Source organism: Rhinolophus sinicus, chromosome 3, assembly GCF_057876585.1.
Source record: "Rhinolophus sinicus isolate RSI-liver-muscle chromosome 3, RSI-T2T, whole genome shotgun sequence".
NCBI lineage: Eukaryota > Metazoa > Chordata > Mammalia > Chiroptera > Rhinolophidae > Rhinolophus > Rhinolophus sinicus.
The window spans coordinates 197,757,820-197,780,971 of NC_142503.1; the positions used below are offsets into that span (position 1 = coordinate 197,757,820).

General features: G+C 43.6%; 1 protein-coding gene and 1 long non-coding RNA gene across 5 annotated transcripts in view; one reads left to right on the forward strand and one right to left on the reverse strand.

Moving 5' to 3' along the window:
• The window catches only part of EVL (Enah/Vasp-like), a 141,310-nt gene that overhangs the window by 44,130 nt on the left and 74,028 nt on the right, over positions 1–23,152 (forward strand). The gene's annotated exons all lie outside the window — the stretch shown is intronic.
• On the reverse strand, positions 14,801–22,888 carry LOC141570502 (uncharacterized). Its single transcript, XR_016020944.1, has 4 exons — positions 22,793–22,888; positions 21,859–21,977; positions 21,089–21,359; positions 14,801–20,611 (listed from the first exon to the last, which is right to left on the reverse strand). It is a non-coding gene; the product is annotated as an uncharacterized LOC141570502 (long non-coding RNA).

Below are 23,152 nucleotides of genomic sequence, written 5' to 3' on the forward strand. Positions count from 1 at the left end.
CAGGAACTCTTCCACGGAGAAAAGGCCACACAGGACACAGAAGGAAGGCGGCCACCTGAAAGCCAAGGTGACAGGTCTAAGGAGAAACCAAACCTGCTGACATTTCCATCTTGGACTTCCAGCCTCCAGAACTGTGAGAAAGTCAGTTTCTGTTGCTAAGTGCCCCAGTCTGGTATTTTGTCATGGCAGCGCGAGCGGACTAATCCAGGCACACTTGTGAGACAGAGGAGGATGGCGAGGGGACTCAAGGCCATGCCTGAAGGACAGTCCAGGTAGGGCGTAGGGTGTGCTTTTGGTAGAAGAAAAGGCAGTGTGAGAACTAAAACAGCTCTTCTGCTTCAGGCCTCTCGGACCCAGAATTTACTTTTCACTTTTCTGAAGCAGACATGTCAGGGCCCCTTGGCATTTCCAATGGGAAGGGGAAGTAACATTTACTGAACACCCTCTGTTACCTTCTTTTATTCGTTCAGAGCTAGACCTCAGGGACGCAGCTGGGATGGCTTCTGTCTAACTCAGCGATTAAGTGCCAAGAAGGCTCCTTACAGTACGTTATTTAATTAACACCACACGCAGCAAGTTAGATATCTCCTCCCTTTACAGCTGAGGAAACAAATCTAGAAAGGGTCAGAACTCGGACATGGTTCCCAGGGTGGTTAGCAGCAGGGCCAGGACTAGAACTCAAGTCTACTGATTCCTGTTCTGCTGCGTTCCTTCCCTTGCCCTGTGCTGAGGGAAGGCTGGCACAGAAATCAGTCCTGGCTGCGATGCCAGGATGGAGAGCTGAAGGCAGCCCGAGGGGTCTGGATACCCACTGAGAGAGGCAGGGCTCTGTGGTTTAATGAAACGTTGGCCATGCCTTGTAGAATTAGGAGAAACAAAGAAATTAAAATCTAAAGTTGCGGCAGGTGGAGAGAACTGCTGAGCACGAGCAAGCGAATATGGCAGGTTTTAGACAAACTAACCTTCTTGTGCTGTTCTCCGGACAGACCTCCAGCTGAGTGGGGCTGTAAATACCTGCCCTGCCTCGTCACGGAGGGGGAGGGTGACCGAGGTGACCGAGATGGGCGCATGATGGGCCACCACCACCTCCCCACTGTTATGTCCCCACATCAGTGACTGAACATGGGGAGCGGGGCTGGGCCCCGTTTGCATTTCACCTGTCCCTTCGCACCCTTAAACTTCTTTCTTTTCAATAAGCTAGTTGTAATAATTGAAAAATAACTGCGTATAATAAAAGCTCAAAAGACTAATGTAAGAACTTCACCGAGACCCTTAAACGTGCAGCAGAGGCCACACGTGGGGTGGGGAGCTGTCTGGGATGGTCTGGGGTGCAACTTAGGACCCTGTGCGCCCTGGAGTTTCATGTGTGGGTGAGCAATGCTGTAAAGAGAGACTAGGGCTCCGTTTGCTCACGAAGATTAGAAATTCGATGGCAGGTTTGGGTTATTGATTACTTTTATGACTTCCTGTGGGCGCTCCTGACTACATCCTGCCTCTCCCCAGTGTAGAATTCCTCACGAGCAGGGACTGTTTCTTCCAGCCATTTCCTCATGGGGACCGGAACTGACAAGCAGAAAAGAAAATTCAGTCATTAACCTGGACACCCAATAAGCAGGAGACCTGAAGGCAAAGGCTGGTAAAGAACAGGGCATTTTTTCAAAGTTAACCGTGGGGGCCGGGACCCCCACACATAAACACTTTGTAAGCAAAATTCCTCATAGAACTGCCCTCATCAGGCTGCTTAAAGTGGAATTTTAAATAAAATGAATGACTTGGGTGCAAAATGTGTTTGAAAGAACTAGATTTACGAAAGTGTTGAATAAACCACATGCGAGAAAGTTCTAACTAAACAACGGTGAGGTCCGCCCCACACTAAGGGGATGGTAAGTAGTTTCCTGGCTGGACTCGCACGTCTCACTCTGCTCCCTGGCGTGGGTGGCCCCACCGGTGACTTCCCTGTTGTGCTTACTGGTTTCTGTACGCGCTCGCTCGCTGCGTGCTGGCTTCACGGTGCAAGGTGACTGTGTTACAGCACTTTGTTCCCTGCTGCGGACTCTCACAAGCCCCTTTTGTTTCTCTGCTTTCTCTGCTCCTGTGTTTGTACCCATTCAACATTCTTGTATGTTTTTCTCTTTTGACTCCTCCCTCCTTCCTCCTGGTTCCCAACCCGCCGCGTTTGCCTTCTGCCCTCATCTTCTCCCTCTCTCTGCTCTCAGGCTACGCCCTGTCCTCTGTGTTTGGATGACTTCTGTTTCTCTCTTTTCCCCATGTATTGACTGTAAGCATTCGGGCAGAGAGTAGGTGGAGTGTGGCTGCTCACCTGCTGCTCAGGAAACTCACCCGACAAAACCAGACCTGACTCCTGCTCTGTGATCACAGTTCACTCTCGAGAAAGTCAACCTTGCTGTTCATTTGTTTTCACGTTACCCCACCTCCCCCAAAGGGTCAGACACCTTCCCAAGGATTTTAGAGACTTCTCCGTTTAACTCTTTGCTACCTGTGTGTTTAATTGGGCCGTAAATATCACACTAAATTCATGGTGCTATTACTATATTTATAATATATGAATATGTAATGTGCAGTAATATGCGCCTAGAAATAGTGACACGGTCATTGACCATACATCTGATCATTATTGACAGTACAGTTCCCCCTTCCATTGTTCCCTTTAACTGTAATACCCAGAAAGCAATCAGTCTTAATTAAAAGGAAGGAGGCTATGTTTGGTAGAGAAGATACTATTGAAAGGACGTTGAACTTGTCTTCAGACCTCCTAGGTGCATTACTGTGCTCTACAAGCTGTGAGATGCAGGAAAGGCCTTCATGCTAAGCTCTTAACGCCCCTCTTATATGGTGATTGGTAACTTCCATATGTACTTCACAGAATGGTTTGGGCAATTAAACGATATAATGTATCTGAAAGTACTTTGTAACCTGGGACGTCTGGTGCAAACATCTTAAAAGACACAATATTGGCAGAGGGTGGGGTGGGCAGTGGCTGTGGTACAAAGCCCCGGTGCCAGGTGGCCTGCCCCTTGACAGCTGGGGGACCCTGAGCTCCTCTCCACGCTTCAGTTCTCATGTTTAACGTGGAAATTATGATAATAAATGTGAAGAACCCAATACACAGTAGGTGCTCAGTAAATGTCTTTAAAGGAGATTATTTTAGACGTATATCCTGGAGGTGACGTTTTCACCTGGGTCCTGCCAAATGGATTTCACCATAGACGTCAACCCCACAAATATGGTCTGTCTTAGTGTATTTTCCCAGTTATTTTGTGAACTGCTTTTTATTTGTGTGCCAATAGTAATACCTGACTTAGAAAATCCTCTCTGAACTCTTTGCTTTTGATTTGCAAAGAGTAGAACATTTCTTTTTTTAACTGAAGTATAATTGGCATCCAATGTTAGTTTCGTATGTACAGCATAGTGATTTGACATCATTAAAGGGTCAGCCCAGTACGTCTAGTTACTGTCTGTGTCTGTACAAAGTCAGCACAATATTATTGATTGTATTCCCCGTGCTGTACATTATACCCCACGACTTACTTTACAGTTGGAAGTCTGTGCCTCTTGATCCCTTACCAATTTCGTCCCCCGTCCCCCACCACAAGTCCATCAACCACCAATCTGTTTTCTGTATCTGTAAGAATAGAATGCTTCTAAGGTAGGAGTTAAAAAGTCAGTCATGGGTAGAGAACATAGGATAGGAACAGAAGTGCCACGTCCTCTAGAGCAGCTCTGTCCAACAGAATCATATCAACCACCAGTGCGAGCCACATGTGGAATTTTAACTATGTAGAAGCCCTATTAAGGAAAGTAAAAAGAACAGATAAAATTATTTTCAGTAATATATTTATTTAAAATACTATATCCAAAATTTTATAGTTTCAACAAGTAAGCAACGTAAAAATTATTAACGAGTTATATTTGATGAATTTTTGCACTAAGTCTTTGCAGTCTTCTGTGTGTTTTACGCTGCTATCACTTTTCTTTTAGGACTGGCCACATGTCAAGTCTCCTAGTCACAGTGGCGTGAGGCTACGGTATTGGACAGCGCAGGCCAGAGTCCCCATGAGTGGAGACTAGAAAGCAACTCAGACAGAGGTCTCTATTACACTGTTGCATTTAGCAAGCGGACTTCAAAGTGCTGGGCCAAATAGAATTCCCAGGAGTGTGCAGTATTCCTGGCTCTGTATTAGATTTGCATTGATGTCAGACTTTCCTAATCTGTGATTTGCTCTTCGATTCTCTGTTACTGACAGGAGCGCAGTGGAGATGCTGGCTCCTTTAGCCCCCTCGCCCCGGGGCTCAGTGCTGTCTGAGCAGAGGACATGCTGTCGTAACCGCAGTGGTACTGTGACAGCGCCTCAGTAGCACTCCCTGGTCTTGGGCTTTTCATGCGCTTTTGGTGGTGGGCAGGTCTCTTTTTGGAGCTCAGGAGCACCTGTGAGAAATTAATGGAAATTACTAGCGCAGTCCCACCCGAAAATGCAACGTGCTTAAACCACAACATTACAGACAAGTTCAGGAGTTGTGTGGATCCCCAAAGCCTGTCTGTGCACCTCAGGTGTGGGACGGGGGAATGGTGCGTGCCCATTTGTGAGGGTTTGAGAAAGGGGTTCGGGCCTCAAACCTGCCTGAATGTGTGTAGATAGCTGGGAAAGAATATACTCGAAACTAGAGGGAGCTGGGATAGGAGGGAGAGATTTTACTCCCTCTCTTTTAAAATAATTTTTCATGACGTGCAACATTTCCTAAGCATAGAAGTTTTGCTTAAACACACACCACCAACAACAACCCCTTGCTCCAGAATTCCATGTTAAAACTGCCCAGAAAGCTTCAACCAAAGACGGGGGGAAGGCAGCGTGGGTTGAACACTCAGTCTGCCAGGCGCTGGGGAGGACAGAGGGCTAACACATGGCGGCTGCCCTCCGAGAGCCCACGGTGTACAGACAGACCCGGAGACAGGCACTGTCCTCACAGTGTGATCCAGGCGGTGCCACAGCACATGTGGGTGGGGCTGGGTGCCTAACGCACAGGCCCCCTGGGTGAGTTCTGAAAAGCTTCCTGGAGAGACAAAGCCTAAACAGCCCTCACACAGCGGGAGGTCCCCTGCGGGGCAGCCTTTCTCCGCCCTGAGTGGACAGTGAGAGGCGGAACCGGGTGTGCTGGTCATAAGCTCCTCAGCACTAGCTTTTCCTCAGGAGCTGGGTCTTCTTGGAAGAGTTTGATGTGGGTGCATGACCTTGTCAGATTGCATCATATCACGATTACTCTTGGCACTGACTATATGGAAGATGGGTTTGAAGGTAAAAAAGCCAGTTCAGAAGCTGTGGAATTAGCCCAGGTAAGAACTTCTAAGTTTGATCCGGGTTATCGGCTCTTGGATGTAGACAGTGAGGAATAGGAAAGAAATTTCCAGATTGCCTGCCAAATAAATTGTGGTAGCATGAATTAAAATAGAAACTATGGGAGGAAAAGGCAGGACTAGAGGCGATGAAAGAGTGAGTAATTCCCGCCGCTGTCTTGAATGCTGTCATAGGGCGGTGAGCCTCCTCCACAGAGGTGATGGGTTTAAAGCAGCCCGTGAACTCCAAGTGGGAAAGGACACGGAGGGGCAGCGTAAAGAGGGAGACCACTGAGAAGCCATCTCAGTTTGGTCAGCCTGGAGACAGGAGCCAGCAAGAGGAGGCCTGGAGATTGCCTGAGTGTCTGTCTTCTCACTGCATAGGGCCACTGAGGCCCAGAGAGGGGACCCGCTTGTCCAAGGCTCCTGGACAACTATCAGGAGAGCCAGGACCATCCGGCCGAGCCTTATGCCTCCGGAGCCAAGGCTTTCCTCTGTGCCCCAAAATATGTGTCTCCTACTTGTAAGATTTTATGGAAAATCCTAGTACATGGGATCAGCCTGGCATTCTTTGTGTTTGCAAGGCAAACTTTTAATTGACAGTCACTATCCCAAATGCCAGGCTAAGAGAGGTGTGTGGTGTTTTTTTTAAAACAAAAACAACCCTTCACATTTGCACTTGCTTTCTAGTATACCCATGGCTTCCAGGTCTGCTGTCTCTACACCAATCCCTCGGCAGAATAAGGACCAGTCACCTCATCTTACAGGTGATGAAATAGGCCCAGGTAGAGAGGTGAAGAGATTTACCTGGAGTCCTGCTGCTGCTGAAGGACAGAGCTAGGACTTGTTGAGGTCCTCGTGTTACAAGGTCAGGCCGTGTCGCTGTAATGTGTCGTGCTCCCCCTGAGTCAACCTGCCCCATCCAGTAGTTCTCCATTTATACAGCAGAAGTCCGGGTCCGGACCTGGGGCTACGGAGGTGACGGAAACACAGTCCTGCCCAACCGGCCGGGTGGGTGGTGAGGACACCCTTAAACAGGTCACTGACAGACGTCCCTTTCGGCTGCGTACTGTACACGCATTACATGTGGGCTGCCAGGGACCAGAGGAGGGAAGGACAGAGTGACCCGGCCTGGCCTCCGGGGTCCTAAGTGCTGCGATCGATGCGGACAGAGGTAGCAGGGTGTCTGCTCCCCCAGACGCCCCTGCAGGGTTCACGGGTATCTCTTCTCCCTACGCCTGGCCAGGACCTTGATTAAGGGTACATTTCCCGGCAGCAAACGCAACGTGGGAAAAGCGAAGCAGGCTGACTGGGAAGTAGCAGTTGGGTGTTGCCAGAAAAGCTGAAGTGCTTTGTGAGGAGCTGGCGTGTGGCCTCGAGGGCCTGGCAGATGCGGAAGCTGGATCCAGTCACAGTCTGATAGGTGCCTTCAGGCCAGTGACTGAGAAGCTTCTACTGCAGTGCTGGCTGAGTGGACATCAGAGGAGCACAGCTCAGCAGATTCACAGGCCTGCTGTTAGTACGGAGGATGTAGTGACGTGTGTCAGAAACAGCCATCACGGCACAGGGCTCTTTTTAAATCATGAACTCTGCTATTAGCTGGGTCCAGCCTGGTGAATCGAAGTAGCGTCCAGTGGAAGTTGAAGAGGGTCCCCCAAGCCCGGAAATGACGGTCAGGAGGTGGCAGTGGCTGAGAGGATGCACAGCCAGGGCTGTCCGCAGTGTCGTTCCGCCTCGCTGCTGAAAAGACCGCGTTGCTTGTAAACTAACTTGGATTGGCTTTGTGATGGGGAAGGTGGACGTTGTGCGAATGTTGATACTTCATAGTCATTACTTGCAACGCATTTTTCTGCCGAACTTTCCCGACACGAAAGTGAGTTGCAGTTCCCTGGCTTGGAAGCTCACTTGCTGAAAGTCCTGCTGCCTGAGGAGGTTGGCGTCAGTCTAAATGGCCCTTGGTGTTATTAATGAAGCAAAGTGCTAAGCTGCACACGTCTCTGACAAGCTTCTCTGACAAGTGACATGTCCTACTTTTCAACAGTCCTTCCCATTCATTGTTTTATTTAATCTTCATGAGCAGAGAAGGCATGAGGAATCCCAGACTCAGACCAGGCGAGGCTTAGACCAGTTTGAGGGGTCAGTGCTGGGAGTGCTGGGGTGGCCCAATCCAGTCCCTCACTTTATAGATGAGGAGACTCAGGCTCTGAAAGGGAAGTCGTTTGCCTGAGGTCCCAGAGCAGGGCCTGTTCCACAGCACCCTGCCCAGCCACGTGACCTGTGCCAGTCGGCACTCGTCAGTACATAATTCCTACAAGAAATGTTAGCACGAGAGAGGATGAAATCAGTCAGCAGCACAGTTGCTTGAAACAGCAGTCAGGAAACTTGGACAAAGATTTTCTTTAAGGATTCAATTTTGGGTTGTTGTTTTTTTAAATTAATTCATTGACAAAGGAAGCATATTTCCTGTCAGCCTAGACTGAGGAACTCAGCCATCCCAGCTGCCTTCCTCGTAGCAGTTTTTGTTGACCACACTTGAAGGCAGTGTCATTGGCTTCCGGAAGAGAGAATTTTAAATAGAAGGGACTCTGTTTTTAGAGCAGGGAGTGGTCTCAAAGGTCACCTTGTGGTTCTCTCGCTGTCGGGACAGGCGGTGATGCCCAGAGAAGCCAGGGCCTCCCCGGATGTCAGAGCCCTCATCTGGAGGCGCAGGGAGCAGGTCCCAGGTGTGCCACCGCCCAGCTTCTGGCTGGCAGTGCACCGGGGGCTCTGAGTGCGTGGTGCCTGCAGGTGCTGTGGTGGCAGCACGCTGGGTCCGTCGCTCACCGGAAAGCCGCTTCCGCGAGACGGTTGTCCCCACCTGGCCGCAGGGAGGCGAGAACAGGTGGCTGCTGACGGCCTGAAAGGGTGTTTACCACTGCGTCCTGCCTCTGCACGGCCCTGGCACCTCACACCTCGGGGAAAGTCTTTCCGCTTCTGGGTTTCAGAAAACAAGAGTATTTCTTCGCCTCACCCGCCTCAGCAGTGTCTGTTGTGAGGGCTGAGAAGGTGTCGCAGGCCTCTTTACATGCGGTCGCTATAGAAATGCGACAGGGCGCCACCTCAGTGAGCACCGCCTGCTGCTCCTCCGCTTTCTCCCGCCACTTGCTCTCGGGCCTCGCTCTCCCCGCTCGCTCGGAGCCTGGTGGTGGTGCTCATAGCAGGACTGGGTTCTTCCAGCATCAGTCAAGCTCCTGCCCAGCCCATCGCCCTTCATGCGCTTTTCTTATGCCGCCCAGGTGTAGACCCTTATGGCCCATATAGGCTATAACCTGGGGAACCTGTCTGAGGTGCTAGGTCACAAGGACCTGCCTCCAGCTTCCAGCCCTCCCATTCACTTGCTGTGCCTCTTGGGCCAGTGGCTTCTCCACGGGCCTCAGTCTCTTTCACAGCAGCGTCCTCGACCTCGGCTCACTTGATACTTGTGGTGGGGGCTGTTCTGTGCACTGTAGGATGTTTAGCAGCAGCCCTGGTCTTACCCACTAGGTGCCAGTGACACCCTCCCCCCCCCCAGGTTGGGAGCCACTGCTTCATAATACAATAGGGGTAATAATAAAATTAGGCCCACTTTGTGGATTTATTCAAGAATTAAATAAAATAAGCAGAGCGAGGTATTTTCTAGATTCTAATACAGTCCTTCTCCTGCCCTAGTACTCTCTTCATGCCACCTCCTCACAGTCTTTGTTTGTAACTGCCCGGACTGGGTGAGGCCCGTCCTGTGCTCTCGCGACACCCTGAGCTTTCCGTCATTGTACTTGCCACTCTGTGTTATATCTGACCATCTTCTTGAGCGCAGGGACTATATTTTATTTAACTTTATATCCATTGTGTCTAGCATGGTGCATGCCTTTTGTTTTTTTTTAAACCTTATTGGGGTGACAGTGGTTAGTAAAGTTACATAGATTTCAGGTGAACAGTTCTGTATTACATCATCAATATATCACATTGTGTGTTCACCAAGGAGTCAGTTCTCCTTCCATCACCATATATTTGACCCCCTTTACCCTCATCTACCACCTCCCTCCCCCCTTACCCTCTGGTAACCACTATTGTCCATGTCTATGAGTTTTGTTTATTTGTCTTGTTCCTTTGTTGTTTTCAGTTTTGTATCCCCCATATTAGTGAAATCATATGGTTCTCGACTTTTTCTGTCTGACTTACTTTGCTGAGCATAATAATCTCAAGATCCATCCATGTTGTCGCAAATGGCATTATTTCATCTTTTCTTATGGCAGAGTAGTAGTCCATTGTGTGTATACCAGAAGGACACTTTAGTTGTTTCCATGTCTTGGCCACTGTAAATAAAGCTGCAGTGAACATTGGAGTACATGTATCTTTACAAATAAATATTTTCAGATTTTTTGGGTATATACCCAGGAGAGGGATTGCTGGGTCGTATGGTAATTCTATTCTTAATTTTTTGAGGAACCTCCACACTGCCTTCCATAGCGGCTGCACCAGTCTGCATTCCCACCAACAGTGTATGAGGGTTCCTTTTTCTCCACAGCCTCTTCAACAGTTGTTATTATTTGTCTCGTTGATGATAGCCATTCTGACTGGTGTGATACTCCCTGACTTCAGCTTGTACTACAGGCAACAATCATCAAAACAGCATGGTATTGGCAGGAAAACAGACACACAGACCAATGGAATAGAATTGAAAACCCAGAAAGAAACCCACATAAATATGGACAGACAATTTTTGACAAAGGAGCTAAAAACATACAATGGAGAAAAGACAGCCTCTTCAGTAAATGGTATTGGGAGAATTGGAAAGCCACGTGCAAAAGAATAAAACTGGACTGCTGTCTGTCACCATGTACCAAAATTAACTCAAAATGGATCAAAGACCTAAACATAAGACCTGAAACAATAAACTGCTTAGAAGAAAACATAGGTACTAAACTTATGGACCTTGGGTTCAAAGAGGATTTAGTGAATTTGACTCCAAAGGCAAGGGAAGTAAAAGCTAAAATAAATGAATGGGACTATATCAAACTTAAAAGCTTCTGCACAGCTAAAGAAACCATCGACAAAATAAAGACACATGGCCTTTTAATAGGTGCCAGTACAAGTTTGTTAACTGAGTAAATCTCTCACCTTGGTACCGTGCTTTTCAGTTTGCAAAGCACTTTTCCCACCCATCCTCTCTTTTGGTCCTCACCAGAACTCTGTCACCTAAGGACCAGTGTGATTTCTTCCCTTTTGTAGGTGAACGCACATGAGGGAGGAAGAGGCAGGACTGTGAACTCAGTCCTGACTTCCTTCTGTGCCATATACCGCCCGCAGGATGAGCTTGGCGGGTGGGAGTGGGGGCTACAACAAACTGGAGTGTTAATATTTTCTGCCCTAGCTGTATTAGTAAGACTGAATCAGTCAGTGATGTTTGTTCTCCCTGTGTGCCTATGCTTCTGGTTAATCAGTGGAATGAATTAGGGAATGAATCAATGAATCCCTGGAATGCTCTGAGGCTGGTGTGGGCACTGATGACCTTAACTCGTCGTGACAACTTTTTCCTCAGGCCATAGCCTGAATCTCACGACAGCCAGGTTTACTTCTGGCCTCATTAGAGCAGTCGGTCACCCCAAAGCGGCTCAGAGCAGAAATACAATCTTCAGAAGAGACCAGTCTGACTTGATATGGTTTTTTTTTACCCCCACCTTGTCATTGGAAAAAAAAAAGTGTTAAAATTTCAAATTGTAGGATTCCTTTCTCTTTAAAGTCCCCTGAGACAGTGAGCCTGCAAAACTGAAAACCCAAAGGGTCAGAAGGCCCCAGGAGACAGCACATTTAAGAAGGAGGCATTGGGTTATTTATTCTTCAACAAACACAGTGTTGATTAAGAATTTTGACATTCTTAGACAGTAAAAATGAGGCTTGGTTTCCAAATTCAGTTTGGTAACCACTATTTTGAGACCTTAGGCTGATCTCTTTCTTTCTCATGACCTCATTCTCCTCATGAGGCCATTAAATCCAAAAACAGAAACAAGTCATTTGTTCAGAATAGAGCTGTGGGGCCATCTTTGGCAACTGTGCCAAATCGGAGTCAAAGCAAATCATTGGATCCAGCCTCCTGCTGAAGCAGATGTGCATCCCACTCCAGTTGGCTGGATGGCCTCTGTCAAACCACACTTGTTTTCCCTGTGGCATCCCCCTCTGGAAGCAAGAAGCATATCTGGTCCACCTCTGGGCTCCCAGCACCCAGCACAATGCCTGGTTGTAGCCACTGGTCCTAACCATCTCCCTAAGGACCATGTAAGAAGATTCTTTCTTCCTAGGGTGCTCCATTCCATAGGCCCAGAGCAGTGTTCACGTTCTCCTTTCATCTCCCCAGGCTAGACGGCCCCATTTTTCTCAGCCAGCCCTCCTGTGTTATGATTCTATTTGCCTCATCTCAGTCACCCTTCAGAGTGCTTCCAGGTTGCCAGTACCTCTCATATTGTGATATCAGACACTGATCGCAATATTCCATGTATGGTCCAGCCTGGAGAGAGAATGAGTTACACACTCCACAGCCTATAAATCACCGAATAAATGCATCAGGTACCCGATTACTGTTCCTGATTCAAGTTCTGGGTTCCAGTGATGAGACGGGTGGTTGACACCAACAAGCTTGCATCATGGTGTTTGAAGATGACTTATGGAGATGTTGGACAGTTGGGTGGAAATCCAGAGATAGGTCCAAACAGATGTGTCAGTTGATGTTTGACAAGGTGCACAGCCAATTCAATGGAGAAAGCGTTGTCTTTTCAACAAATGGAGTTGGAACAATATGCAAATGTGCCCTGAAATGAACTTTGACCTACACATTATACAAAAGTTAACCTCAAAATGGATTCTAAATGTAAAAAATATAAAACTTCTGGAAGAAAACAGGACAATATTCACGACCTGGCGTTAGGCAAAGGGTTTGCAGACATGATAGCAAAAGCACCATCCATGAAAGAAAAAAAGAAATAATGATAAATTGGACTTCATCAAATTAAAATAATTTTGACTTCATGAGAATTAAAACTTACCTGTGAAAGACACTGTTAGGAGAATGAAAAGACCAGAGACAGACTTGGAGAAAATATTTGCAAATCACAAAGGACTTGTTTTGGGAATGTATAAAGAATTCTCAAAAATTAACTGTAAGGAAACAGCAGGTTTTTTAAATGGGCAAAAGACTTCACCAAAGAGGGTATACCAATGGCAAACATGCGCATGAAAAGCTCTACAGCATCATTAGTCATTAGAGAAATGCAAATCAAAATTACAAGGAGCTATTACTACGTACTTATTACAGTGGCTGAAATAAAGAAAATACTGCCAGTGCCAAAAGCTGGTGGGGCTGCAGACCTGCATTCCTGATGGGAACAAAAATGGCACAGCCACTCTGGAAAGCAGTTTGCCAGTTTCTTATAAACATAACCTAGCGACCCAATCCTGGATGTTTACCTTATAGAAATGAAAACGTACATGCACGTAAAAACCTGTACATGTGTACATGACTGTTTATACCGGCTCTATTGATAATGGGCCAAAGTTGTAAACAACCGAAATGGTCTTCCGTTTAATGGATAAACAATTTGTGGTACTTGCATACAATGGAATGCTACTCTGCAAAAAAATAAGGAGAAAAGAACCAACTTATTTAATAAACACAGTCACTTGGATGAATCTCAAAGGCATTATTATGCTGAGTGAAGGAAGCCCTCTTGAAAGGTTACATACCATGTAATTTCATTAATGACATTCTACAAAAGAAACTGCTGAGAAGGAGAACAGACAGGTGGTTGCTGGGAGTGATGGCGGGGAGAGTGTGACCACGAAGGCACAGCAATAGGGGGTTTGGGGGATGACAGAACTACCTTCTGATTGTGGTGGTTACACAGACCTATGCAGGTGTTCAATTCATAGAAATAAATAAAATCAACCAGACCAACCTACAAGGTCTAAGAAACAAACAGAAAGCTCCAGTAATTTGATGAAAATGGTTTCTCCCCTGGGTGATGAACACACAATGGGATTTATAGATGATGTAATACAGAATTGTACACCTGAAATCTATGTAATTTTACTAACAATTGTCACCCCAATAAATTTAATTAAAAATTAATTAATTAATTAATTAATTTTAAAAAAAGAAAATGGTTTCTCATTATGTTCCTTTGGATTTATTTGATTTGTAGTTAACCAGATCTAGCTACTGTGTCCTGTTTTCTTCAAATGCTCATTAAAACCATTGGAAATCATTGAATGGAGGCAAACGATTTGGAAAAACATTAAAATACCATATAGCTTGAGAAATAACTAGTTCCGTGGTCAAGTTCATAGGCTCACCTTGAGGCCAAGAGCACATGCTGTAGCTGCTGCATTTTGGGGAGGCCTTTTCAATCAGAAGTGCCCTTGCTTCGTTTTATTTTTTCTTCACTTTCTAGAAAGCTGAAATAACTCAAGAATTGCCACCTGGATCCAATCCTCTCTACTAAGTACTGTTTCTGATTTGAGCCAGGATGCTGGGATGATTTTCTTCAACAATCGCAAAGTCCCACTGTTAACGCATTACCCATTTGAAATCACTATATTTCAGTCTACATTAGGGCATTTTTAAATCATACCTTTATTGAGATATAATTTATATACCGCAGAACTCACCCACTGAAAGTGTACAGTTCAGTGGTTTTTAGTATGTTCAGTTTTGCCACCATCAGCACACTGAAATTTAGAACATTTTTGTCACCCCAAAAGGAAAGTCTACCCATTAGCAGTCAGTCCTCAGCTCCCCCCAACCCCTTCCTCCTAGGCAACCTCCCTCCCACTTCTGTCCCTGCCGGGTGCCTGTCCTGGCCGTGTCCTGCTAATACAGACTGGCTTCTTTCTTTTGGCGGAGTGTTTCCAAGGTTCCTCCAGGTTACAGCACGCATGCGCCCTCGCTATTGAGCTACTAAGTTGCATACGCCCCTCTGCAAAGCAGGACTTGCTTTAGCCCGTGCCCCTCACGGGGGCGCCGAGATGTGGAGTGGAAGCAGCGCTGGACTGTGATAAATGAGAATTGTAACCTCCCTCCTCCATAAAAACATTGCCCGTGGTAACAGTCGTTATCGGGAGAGGAGACGAGGCTTAACCTACATTCTGTATCTTCTGTAGTTTGGGTTTTCTGTCTTTAAACACATAGAGATTTACAGGAAGGGATGTCTTAGTGGGGAGCTAATGCCTCCCTACGTTTTTACCCTTTTATCTCTGTTTTAAAAAATAGTAAGTCATATATTTTTAAATTTTCATTAGGATTATTTATTTAACTATTTCTCCCCATAATTTTTCAGTTCCTTTCCATGGTTGAGTCTGTATTATATATATATATATATATATATATATATATATATATATATATATATATATACACACATATACATGCTCATGATTATTTCTTCTAGTATTTAATATTCCTTTGCAGTTTTAGTCATGTTTTCTCTCTAAATTCTATTTGGTATTAAAATTGCTGATTTGTGTTTGTTTGTTTTTTATATTTGCCTTATAACTTACAGTTCTTTATTTTCAGTCTTGAAAATCCTGAAGATTTTAACTGTCTTATGTAGACTGCGTAACTCTGGTTCTTGTGTTTTTATTGACTCCAACAACCCCTCTCTCTTGACCAGTAATTGTTAACCCATTTACAGTAGGTCATTACTCTTACGTTAGCACAGCTATTTCACGTTGGGGCACATTTATTCCTGGGGGTACACTGAAACTTCATGGAGCTGCAGAGCAAGGATAGTTTGAAGGGAATCAGTTTCCTGAGTTCCCACTTCTGTATATTCCATCCGGTGCTGACCTGTCTGAAAATGTGCCTGTGATGAGCTGGCTCCCCTTCCTCCCGTCATCCTTCCCGTCTCCTCTTTTCTCTCTGTAAAAGAAAGGTGTATCTCCTGCCCTTTCCAAATCTTACTGACATGCTTTGCCTCAGGCGATCATAACTTTCAGGAGACCAAACAGGAATAATCTGAGAATGTATTGGCCCTGAGGGAGGTTCTCCTGAGAGCAAAGCAAAGAAAGCTTCTACGGAAAATATCAAAGAGGGCAGCTCTTATTTCATCCAGGCTGCCAACTCAGGGCAGTGTGCCTTGCCTTTCTGTCTAGTTGTCCCTTTTAAAATTAAGAACTCAGAAGTGATGTGCTCTCGCTGTAGTGTGTATAAGCTGTGGGAGTTGGAAAATAAGTCAAACTTCTGATAGAAAGTAAACCCCATTTGGCCGCATGATTGGAAAGAGCAAACAGGCTCTGCCAATGACGTTTTATGGCGAACCTTGTTAATGAATCGAAAGAGCTTAAGCTCACATTTTAAATTGCATTTATAAATTTATCATGTTTGATGCACATGTGCCATATGTAATGTTTCTAAATATTAAATCTTTGCAACCATCTAAACTTACCAGGAAAAATTACAGATGTCACTTTAAAAATACACAATAGGATACATAATTTTTCTAAGTATTTCTAGTGGGTACCTAAGGAAAAAAAAAAAAAGGGGAGAGCAGAGTAATAATGGTCATGTCTGCTGTCTTACTCTGTATATTCTGTTTTTAATGCTTTATTGCCTTTTTCTTCCTCTTGCCCTGCCTTGTGGTGTATATATTAAATTTTCTTTAATTGAATTGAAAACTAGGTTCTATTTTTATTCTTCTGGTTGCTACTCCTAACTTACTGTGACCCATACGTATGCTTATTTTTTATTATCATTATTTTAAGGCTTGTCAATGTCTGTGGCTTCCCTCTATCTTTAATATACTCTTACCTCCCTCTGTCCCTTATAGAGTAATACCTCACCACACGCAAAAGTCAGTGTATCTGGAATTTTTCTTCAAGGATACAGATGCACTTTCTTTTAAAATGGTCACTGGTTATCACTGCTTATTCAAATGTAATTAAATCTCCGGCAATAAAAAGCTACTAAATTTTTGCTCCCTCCCCCAATTTTTCAACTCTTTTAAAAAAACCATTTTAATCAGTTTACAGTGTGCAATTCAGCAGTATTTAGTACATTCACAAAGTTGTGCAGCCATCACCACTAACTGGTTTCAAAACATTTTCACCACCCAAAAGGAAACTCCGTACTCACTAAGCAGCCTGACGTTCTTAAGCATTATTATCATCTGTGTGTGTGCGCACACAAATGGTTTTTACTTACCGGTTGTTTGTCACCCTATTAGCTTTTTCAGTCTGAGCTTTTACATCTTTCTTGAATTCTGCAAAATTCAAGAAATTTTCCTCCAAGTATTTCATCTCTTTTTCTTCTTTCCTCTTGACATGCCGTTTTTACAGACGTTGGTACTTCTCCTTTTGTCCTCCCCATCTCTTTTTCCCTTCCTGCAGTATCTCAATCAGTTATTTGACCTGATTTTGTTTTCCATCTCTGTCAAGTCTTCTGCTGAGCCTACCCACCTCTTGATTTCCGCAACTGTATTTTTATACTAAAAGAAAAACTCCCTTGGTGTTCTCCCTCGTTTCTTATTCCACCTCATGTTTTAAGTATCTTCCCTTGTCTCTCCAATGGCATTTGTTATGCTCCTTAAATTTCCCAATTCTCTTTCCCATGGTATAGTATAGGTTGTCTCAAGGAAAGGCTCACTTCACCTCAACACTACTTCACTTCTGACACCAGATATGTGGGCTTTCCACACATCGAGCAATTCTGTGACGCCAGCTGGGTGTCCTACAGTTTTACTCAGTGCTGACAACTACCTACGCGGAGCTAGTGTCGTTTCCCACCGATGAAGGGCTCAGACCCACAACACTGACCCCTCCCCCCAGCACATGCACTTCAGGTGCCAATCGCAAGTCCAGGTTGTCACCTGTGCTTCTGACCAACTGGCTATAAATTGTAGGTTACCATGGCCATTTCCTGGGGTTCGATTAATTTGTTAGTGTGGCGTATAGAACTCAGGAAAATAGTTTGTTTACTCGCTTACTGGTTTATTGCAAAGGATATTAGAGGACACGAATGAGTAGCCAGATGAAAACATACAAAAAGCGAGGTCTGGAAGGGACCCCAGCACGGGAGTTTTTGTCCTTGTGTTTGGGCTGTGTCACCCTCCCCGCACATGGATGCTTGTTGGTTCATCAACCTGGAAGCTCTCCAAACCCTATCCTTTTGGGATTTTACGGAGGCTCCGTTTTGTAGACATGACTTAATAAATCATTGGCCATGGGTCACTGAACTGAATCTCCAGCCCCTCTCCCCCCGAAGAGGTCAGAGATTGAGGCTGGGGCTGAAAGATCCACCCCTCTAAGCAGTGGTTGGTTCCCCCGGCAACCAGCCCCCTCAGGAAGTGAGGACAAAGGACCAAATATTCTAACAAGGGACGCTCACAGTACTCTTATGCTTTGGAAATTCCAAGGATTTTGGGAGCTGTGAACCCAAAACAGGGACAAAGACCGAAAATATATTTCTTATACTGCATATCACAGGTTGCTTCATTTGTTGTTCTTCTTTTAAGTCTTTCTTTTATAGTACTTACACTCCTTAGAGATGTTATCATTTCCCCCTGTGAGTTCATCATTACTGCCTTGGAACATTCAGTTGCCTTGGCTCGTAATGTGTATTTATGCGGCAGATGAGTTTGGCCAGGAGTGTGGTTGGGGTGGAAGTTCTCAGGGCAAAGCACCCTGGTATTGCAGACCAGGCTCAACTATTCCCTTTCCAAGGGCTGAGATTTGAAAAACAAGGCTATGTGTATGCGGTCTCGGTACTGCTAGTCATTCATGCATTTGAGTCCCAGTCTTTTCAGCAGAATAGCTTCACAAACATTCTAAACACCCACTATGTACCAAGAATTGTGCTGGGCATGGTTACTTATAAAAGGCGAGTAAAACATGGTAGCCCCTACTTAAAGGACCGTGATCTGTGACAACTAAATTGATAATATTGTAAAAGAAGTAACACGGAAGTAGGAATAATCTTCTCTATCTTGGGGAATCAATAAACACTTCATTGAAGAGGTGATATGTATATAGTGTCTTGAAGGGCAAAGCCAAGTTTGACTGCCGTTGGTGATGCAGCATTGCTAATAAGTTTTCATGTGTCAGTGATCTAACTAATTCTGTGTAGCCATTTCTCCATCTCCTTTTTCTCCACTCCTAGAATATGAGGACCTTCTATTCAGAATACTCTGCCTTCTTTTTAACACAAATTCTCATGAAAAGCCAGTATTACCCAAGTGTATTTTTTTTCTGTATTACTTAGTCAAAAACCCTTGTATGCCTTATGAAAGCTAGACAGTAGAGTTAAAAGAATGCCCCCCAAAAGTTCACTCTTACCTAGAAAAACCAAGAAACCAAGAAAAGACGGTAGCAATAGGCGTGGAGGCCAGAGGAAATGAGGGATGACAGTGAAGGGCACATGCTCATAGTGAAGATGTTTACACTCTGGCTGACTGACATCGTCAGCTAAATGCTCAGAACATGAAAAGGAATACCTTTTGGTACTTTAGTAATCAGAGTCGACTTCTGCTTCTGGCCATGACAGAATCGTGGTAATGGACTTGCTCTCTTGACAAAAACAACTATGAAACTGAACAAAATATACAAAGCACCTGAATATATGAAGGATACTGAAACTCACACAAAACATTAAAGTCTTGCTTTTTCAGGCAACACAGGACTCTGATCCTTGAGTAAAGAAACACATGATAAGCCCCACAGTGGCTCTGGCTTTGTGCCTGGGGTGTCTTCTGGTCTTGGCACAGAATGGTGGAGCTCAAGCTAAAAGCTGATCTTAATAAGCTCAGGAGTCAGATATTGGAATTCCAGGCTACTGAAATAGCTGGACATTGCGGAGCAAGGAATTAGAGAAGAGGAAGCTTTAGGGGCAGGATAGCAGCATTTTGTGTAGGAATCACTTTGGGTTGTTGGCTAAGGGCTGGCTAGGTATGTGTCGAATGACTGTCCATGAGCCTTAGCACAGACTGCCCACTGTAGAGCTAAGAGCTGAATGATGATGCTGAAAGTCATGCAATACTAGATGTTGATGATCCCAGTCACCCTGAATGAAGAGACCACGCTGAGCACCTCAGGCATTCAATTGAGACCCCAGAGCAGCCACACGTGAGGAATAAGGACTGTGCCTGTGAGTAAGGGTCACACCCTAGGGCTAAATTCAGAATGGAAATAAGAAAGAATGAATCCAAACTCGACAGTACCAAAAGGATCTGCCAGTAGTTTACCTGCCAATAAACTCTGTACCTTTAAAGGAAAACAATATAACCAAGACTCTCTGCAGTGTATACTAACAATGTCTAACATGCAGTCATAAATTAGTGGACAGTAAAAAGTCAGAAGATGTGACCTGTACTTAAGAGAAAAAAGCGATCAGTAGACCCTGAGGTGACTTTGAAGTTCAAATTAACAGGCATTTACCTCAAAGTTGCTCTTATAAATATGTTCAAAAACTTGAAAAGGTGGACAAAAATGAGCACATAGGTGGAGAATCTCAACAGAGAAATGGAAATTATAAAAAACTTATGAAATGGGAATTCTAGTACTAAAAATGGAATTTCAAAATTCACTAGATGAGATTAAAAGTGGATCAGAGACTGTATAAGAAAGGATTAGGGGATTGGAGACTGATCAGTAGAAATCACCTAATCTGAAAACCAGGGAAATAATATTGAAAAAAATTAAGAGCTGTGGTGACGTGCGATGATACCAGAATGTCTACATATATGTAATTGGAGTCCCAGATGGAGAGGAGAAAGCGAATGGGGCAGAAGAATAATGCTTGAAGAAATAATTACCAAAAATTTCCCAAATTTGTTTAAAAAAAAACCTTAACTGATGTATCCAAGAATCTCAGCAAACTCCTAACAGGATAAATATAAAGAAAACCGCACATGAGCCCATCATAGTCACACTGTTGGAAACCAAAGAAAAAGAGAAAATACCAAAAGTAACCAGAGTAACCAAAAGTATATACAGAGGATGACAATATGAATGATGGGTGATTTCTCATCAGAAATCATGGATGCCAGAAGGCAGTAGAACAACATTTTTTTACATATTAAAAGAAAAAAATAATCTCAGAATTCTCTATTTAGAAAAAAGTACCTTCAATTAAGTAAGTAAAATAAAGATATTTTTCAGATAAAATAAAACTAAGAGAATTTATTGCCAGCATACCTGATGTATAAGAAATGCTGAAGGAAGTTCCTCAGGCAGGAAAAAAATGATACCAGGAAGCTCAGATGTCTAGAAAAGAATGAAGAGTACCAGAAAGGATCAATGCATGGGTAAATATAAAAAACTTTTTTTCATAATTAAAAATAAATAAATAGACGCACACACACATGTGTGTATATATATATGTATATACATATATCTGTATATATGACTATTTAAAATAAAAATATATAACACTGTATTGTGAGTGTGTAATGGGGGTCTAACAATTACAGATTGTTGCAGTGAACTTGTTGCAACGATGTTGCTAACATTTTTGATGTCATAGGGATTATTCATTGTGAATTTGTACCAACTGGACAAACAGTTCACCAAGTTTACTATTTGGAAGTGCTGAAAAGGCTGTGTAAAAAAAACAACCTGAACTTTTCACCAACAATTCATGGCTCTTGCATCACAACAATGCACCAGCTCACACGGCACTGTCTGGGAGGGAGTTTTTAGCCAGTAAACAAATAACTGTATTGGAACACCCGCCCTTCTTACCTGATGTGGCCCCAGTGATTTCTTTCTTTACCCGAAGATAAAAGAAGACATTTGATGACATTCAGGACAGCAAGAGTAACAGGACAACAGCTCTGATGGCCATTCCAGAAAAAGTTCAAAAATTGCTTTGAAGCATGGACTAGGCGCTTGTGTCAGTGCATAGCTTCCCAAGGGGAGTACTTCGAAGGTGACCATAGTGCTATTCAGCAATAAGGTATGGTGCTTGTTCTAGGATGAGTTCACGAAGTGAATTGTCCGACCTCGTGCATGACTACAATACCATAAAGGATAGAGCAGATTTTTGCTGTTGGAAAGTTCTTACATTTTACATGAAGTGGCACAATATTAATTCTAAGTATACTATACAAAGTTAAGAATGCATATTGTAATACCTAGAAAGACCTCTAAAAATAATATAAAGGAGTGTAGCTAAAAAGTCAATAGCGAAATTAAAACGGAATTCTAAAAGGTATTTAATTTACTCAAAAAAGAATGTAAGAAAGGAGGAACAGGGAAACCAAAAACAAATAAGACAGAAAATAAATAGCAAAACCATAGACCTATATCCAACCATGTCAATAAATGTAAATGGACTAAATACTCCAATTAAAGATAGTGATTGTCAGACCGGATAAAAACGCAAGACTCAATTGTATGCTATCTGCAAGACACACTCTTGAAATACAAAGATATAAACAGGTTGAGAATAAAAGGACATGTAGTTGGGAAAATAATGCTACCATCCCACCCTAGTCCCCAGAATATGTTACCTTATGTGGCCAAAGGAACTTGGCAGATGTGATTCAAGTTATGGACCTTGAGATGGAGCAGTTACACTGGGTTACTCCTGGGTCCAGTCTAATCACAAAAGTCCTTAGAAGTTGAGAACCTAAAAAAGAAAATGGGAACTATGTGAAATGATTAATATGTTAATTAGCTTGACTGTGGTCAAGCACATTGTATACATATATCAAAACATCAAGTCATACTCCTTAAGTATACACAGTTTTTGACAATTACACCTCAATAAAGATGAGAAAAAATAATATGACCATAAAAAGAGACATCAGTGGAGAGAACCTTTTCTGGCTGTGGTCTGAAACAGACGTTAGGATGGAAGAAGAACCATAATGTTGCAAAACCTCTGGCTTTGGAGATAGAGGAGGTGGCTTCTAGAAGCTGGAAAAGGCAAGGAAATTATTCTGTAGAATCTCCAGAAGGAAATGTAGTGCTTCCAATACTTTGATTTTAGCCCAGTGAGACCCATGAGATCTGTGTCAGACTTCTGACCTACAATTATCTTACAATACTAAGATAATCAATTTGTGTTGTTAGAACCTATAAGTTTGTGGTAATTGGTTACAGCAGCAATGGAAAACCAATACAGGATGGAAAAAGATATACCAGGCAAATAGCATAAGAAGCTCAAATGGCAAAGGGTGCTACCAGTGATAGAGAGGGACATTTCGTACTGATCAAAGGGTCGATTCATCAGGAAGATATCATAGTCATGAAAGTATACGTACCGAACAAGAGCTTCAAAATACATGAAATAAAAAATGACAATTAAAGAGAAACAGACAAAACCACAGTCACAGTTGAAGATCTTAAACCTTTCTCTCAGCAGTTAGTAGAACAATTAGACACAAATCAGCAACAAGCCAATAAGGACAGAACATCTGAACAACACTTGACCTAACTTACATTTTTAGAAGACTGCACACATTTTCAAAATACACGTACTTTCCTTGTGCACATTTCACCAAGGCAGACTGCTTGCTGGGTCATAAAACAAGTCTCCATAAATGTTTAAAGGACTGGAACCATACCAGGAAAAACGAAAGAAGAAATTATATGTTAAATATGTTCTTGGGCCACAATAGAACTAAATTAAAAATAAATAACAGTAACAGATATAAGAAAATACCAAATATTTAGGAATTAAACACAATACTTCTCATTAATCCATGGATCAAAGAAGAAATTACAAGGAAAAATAGAAAGTATTTTGAACAAAAAGAAAATGAAAACCATAATATGTCAAAATTTGTGATTTGCAGCAGT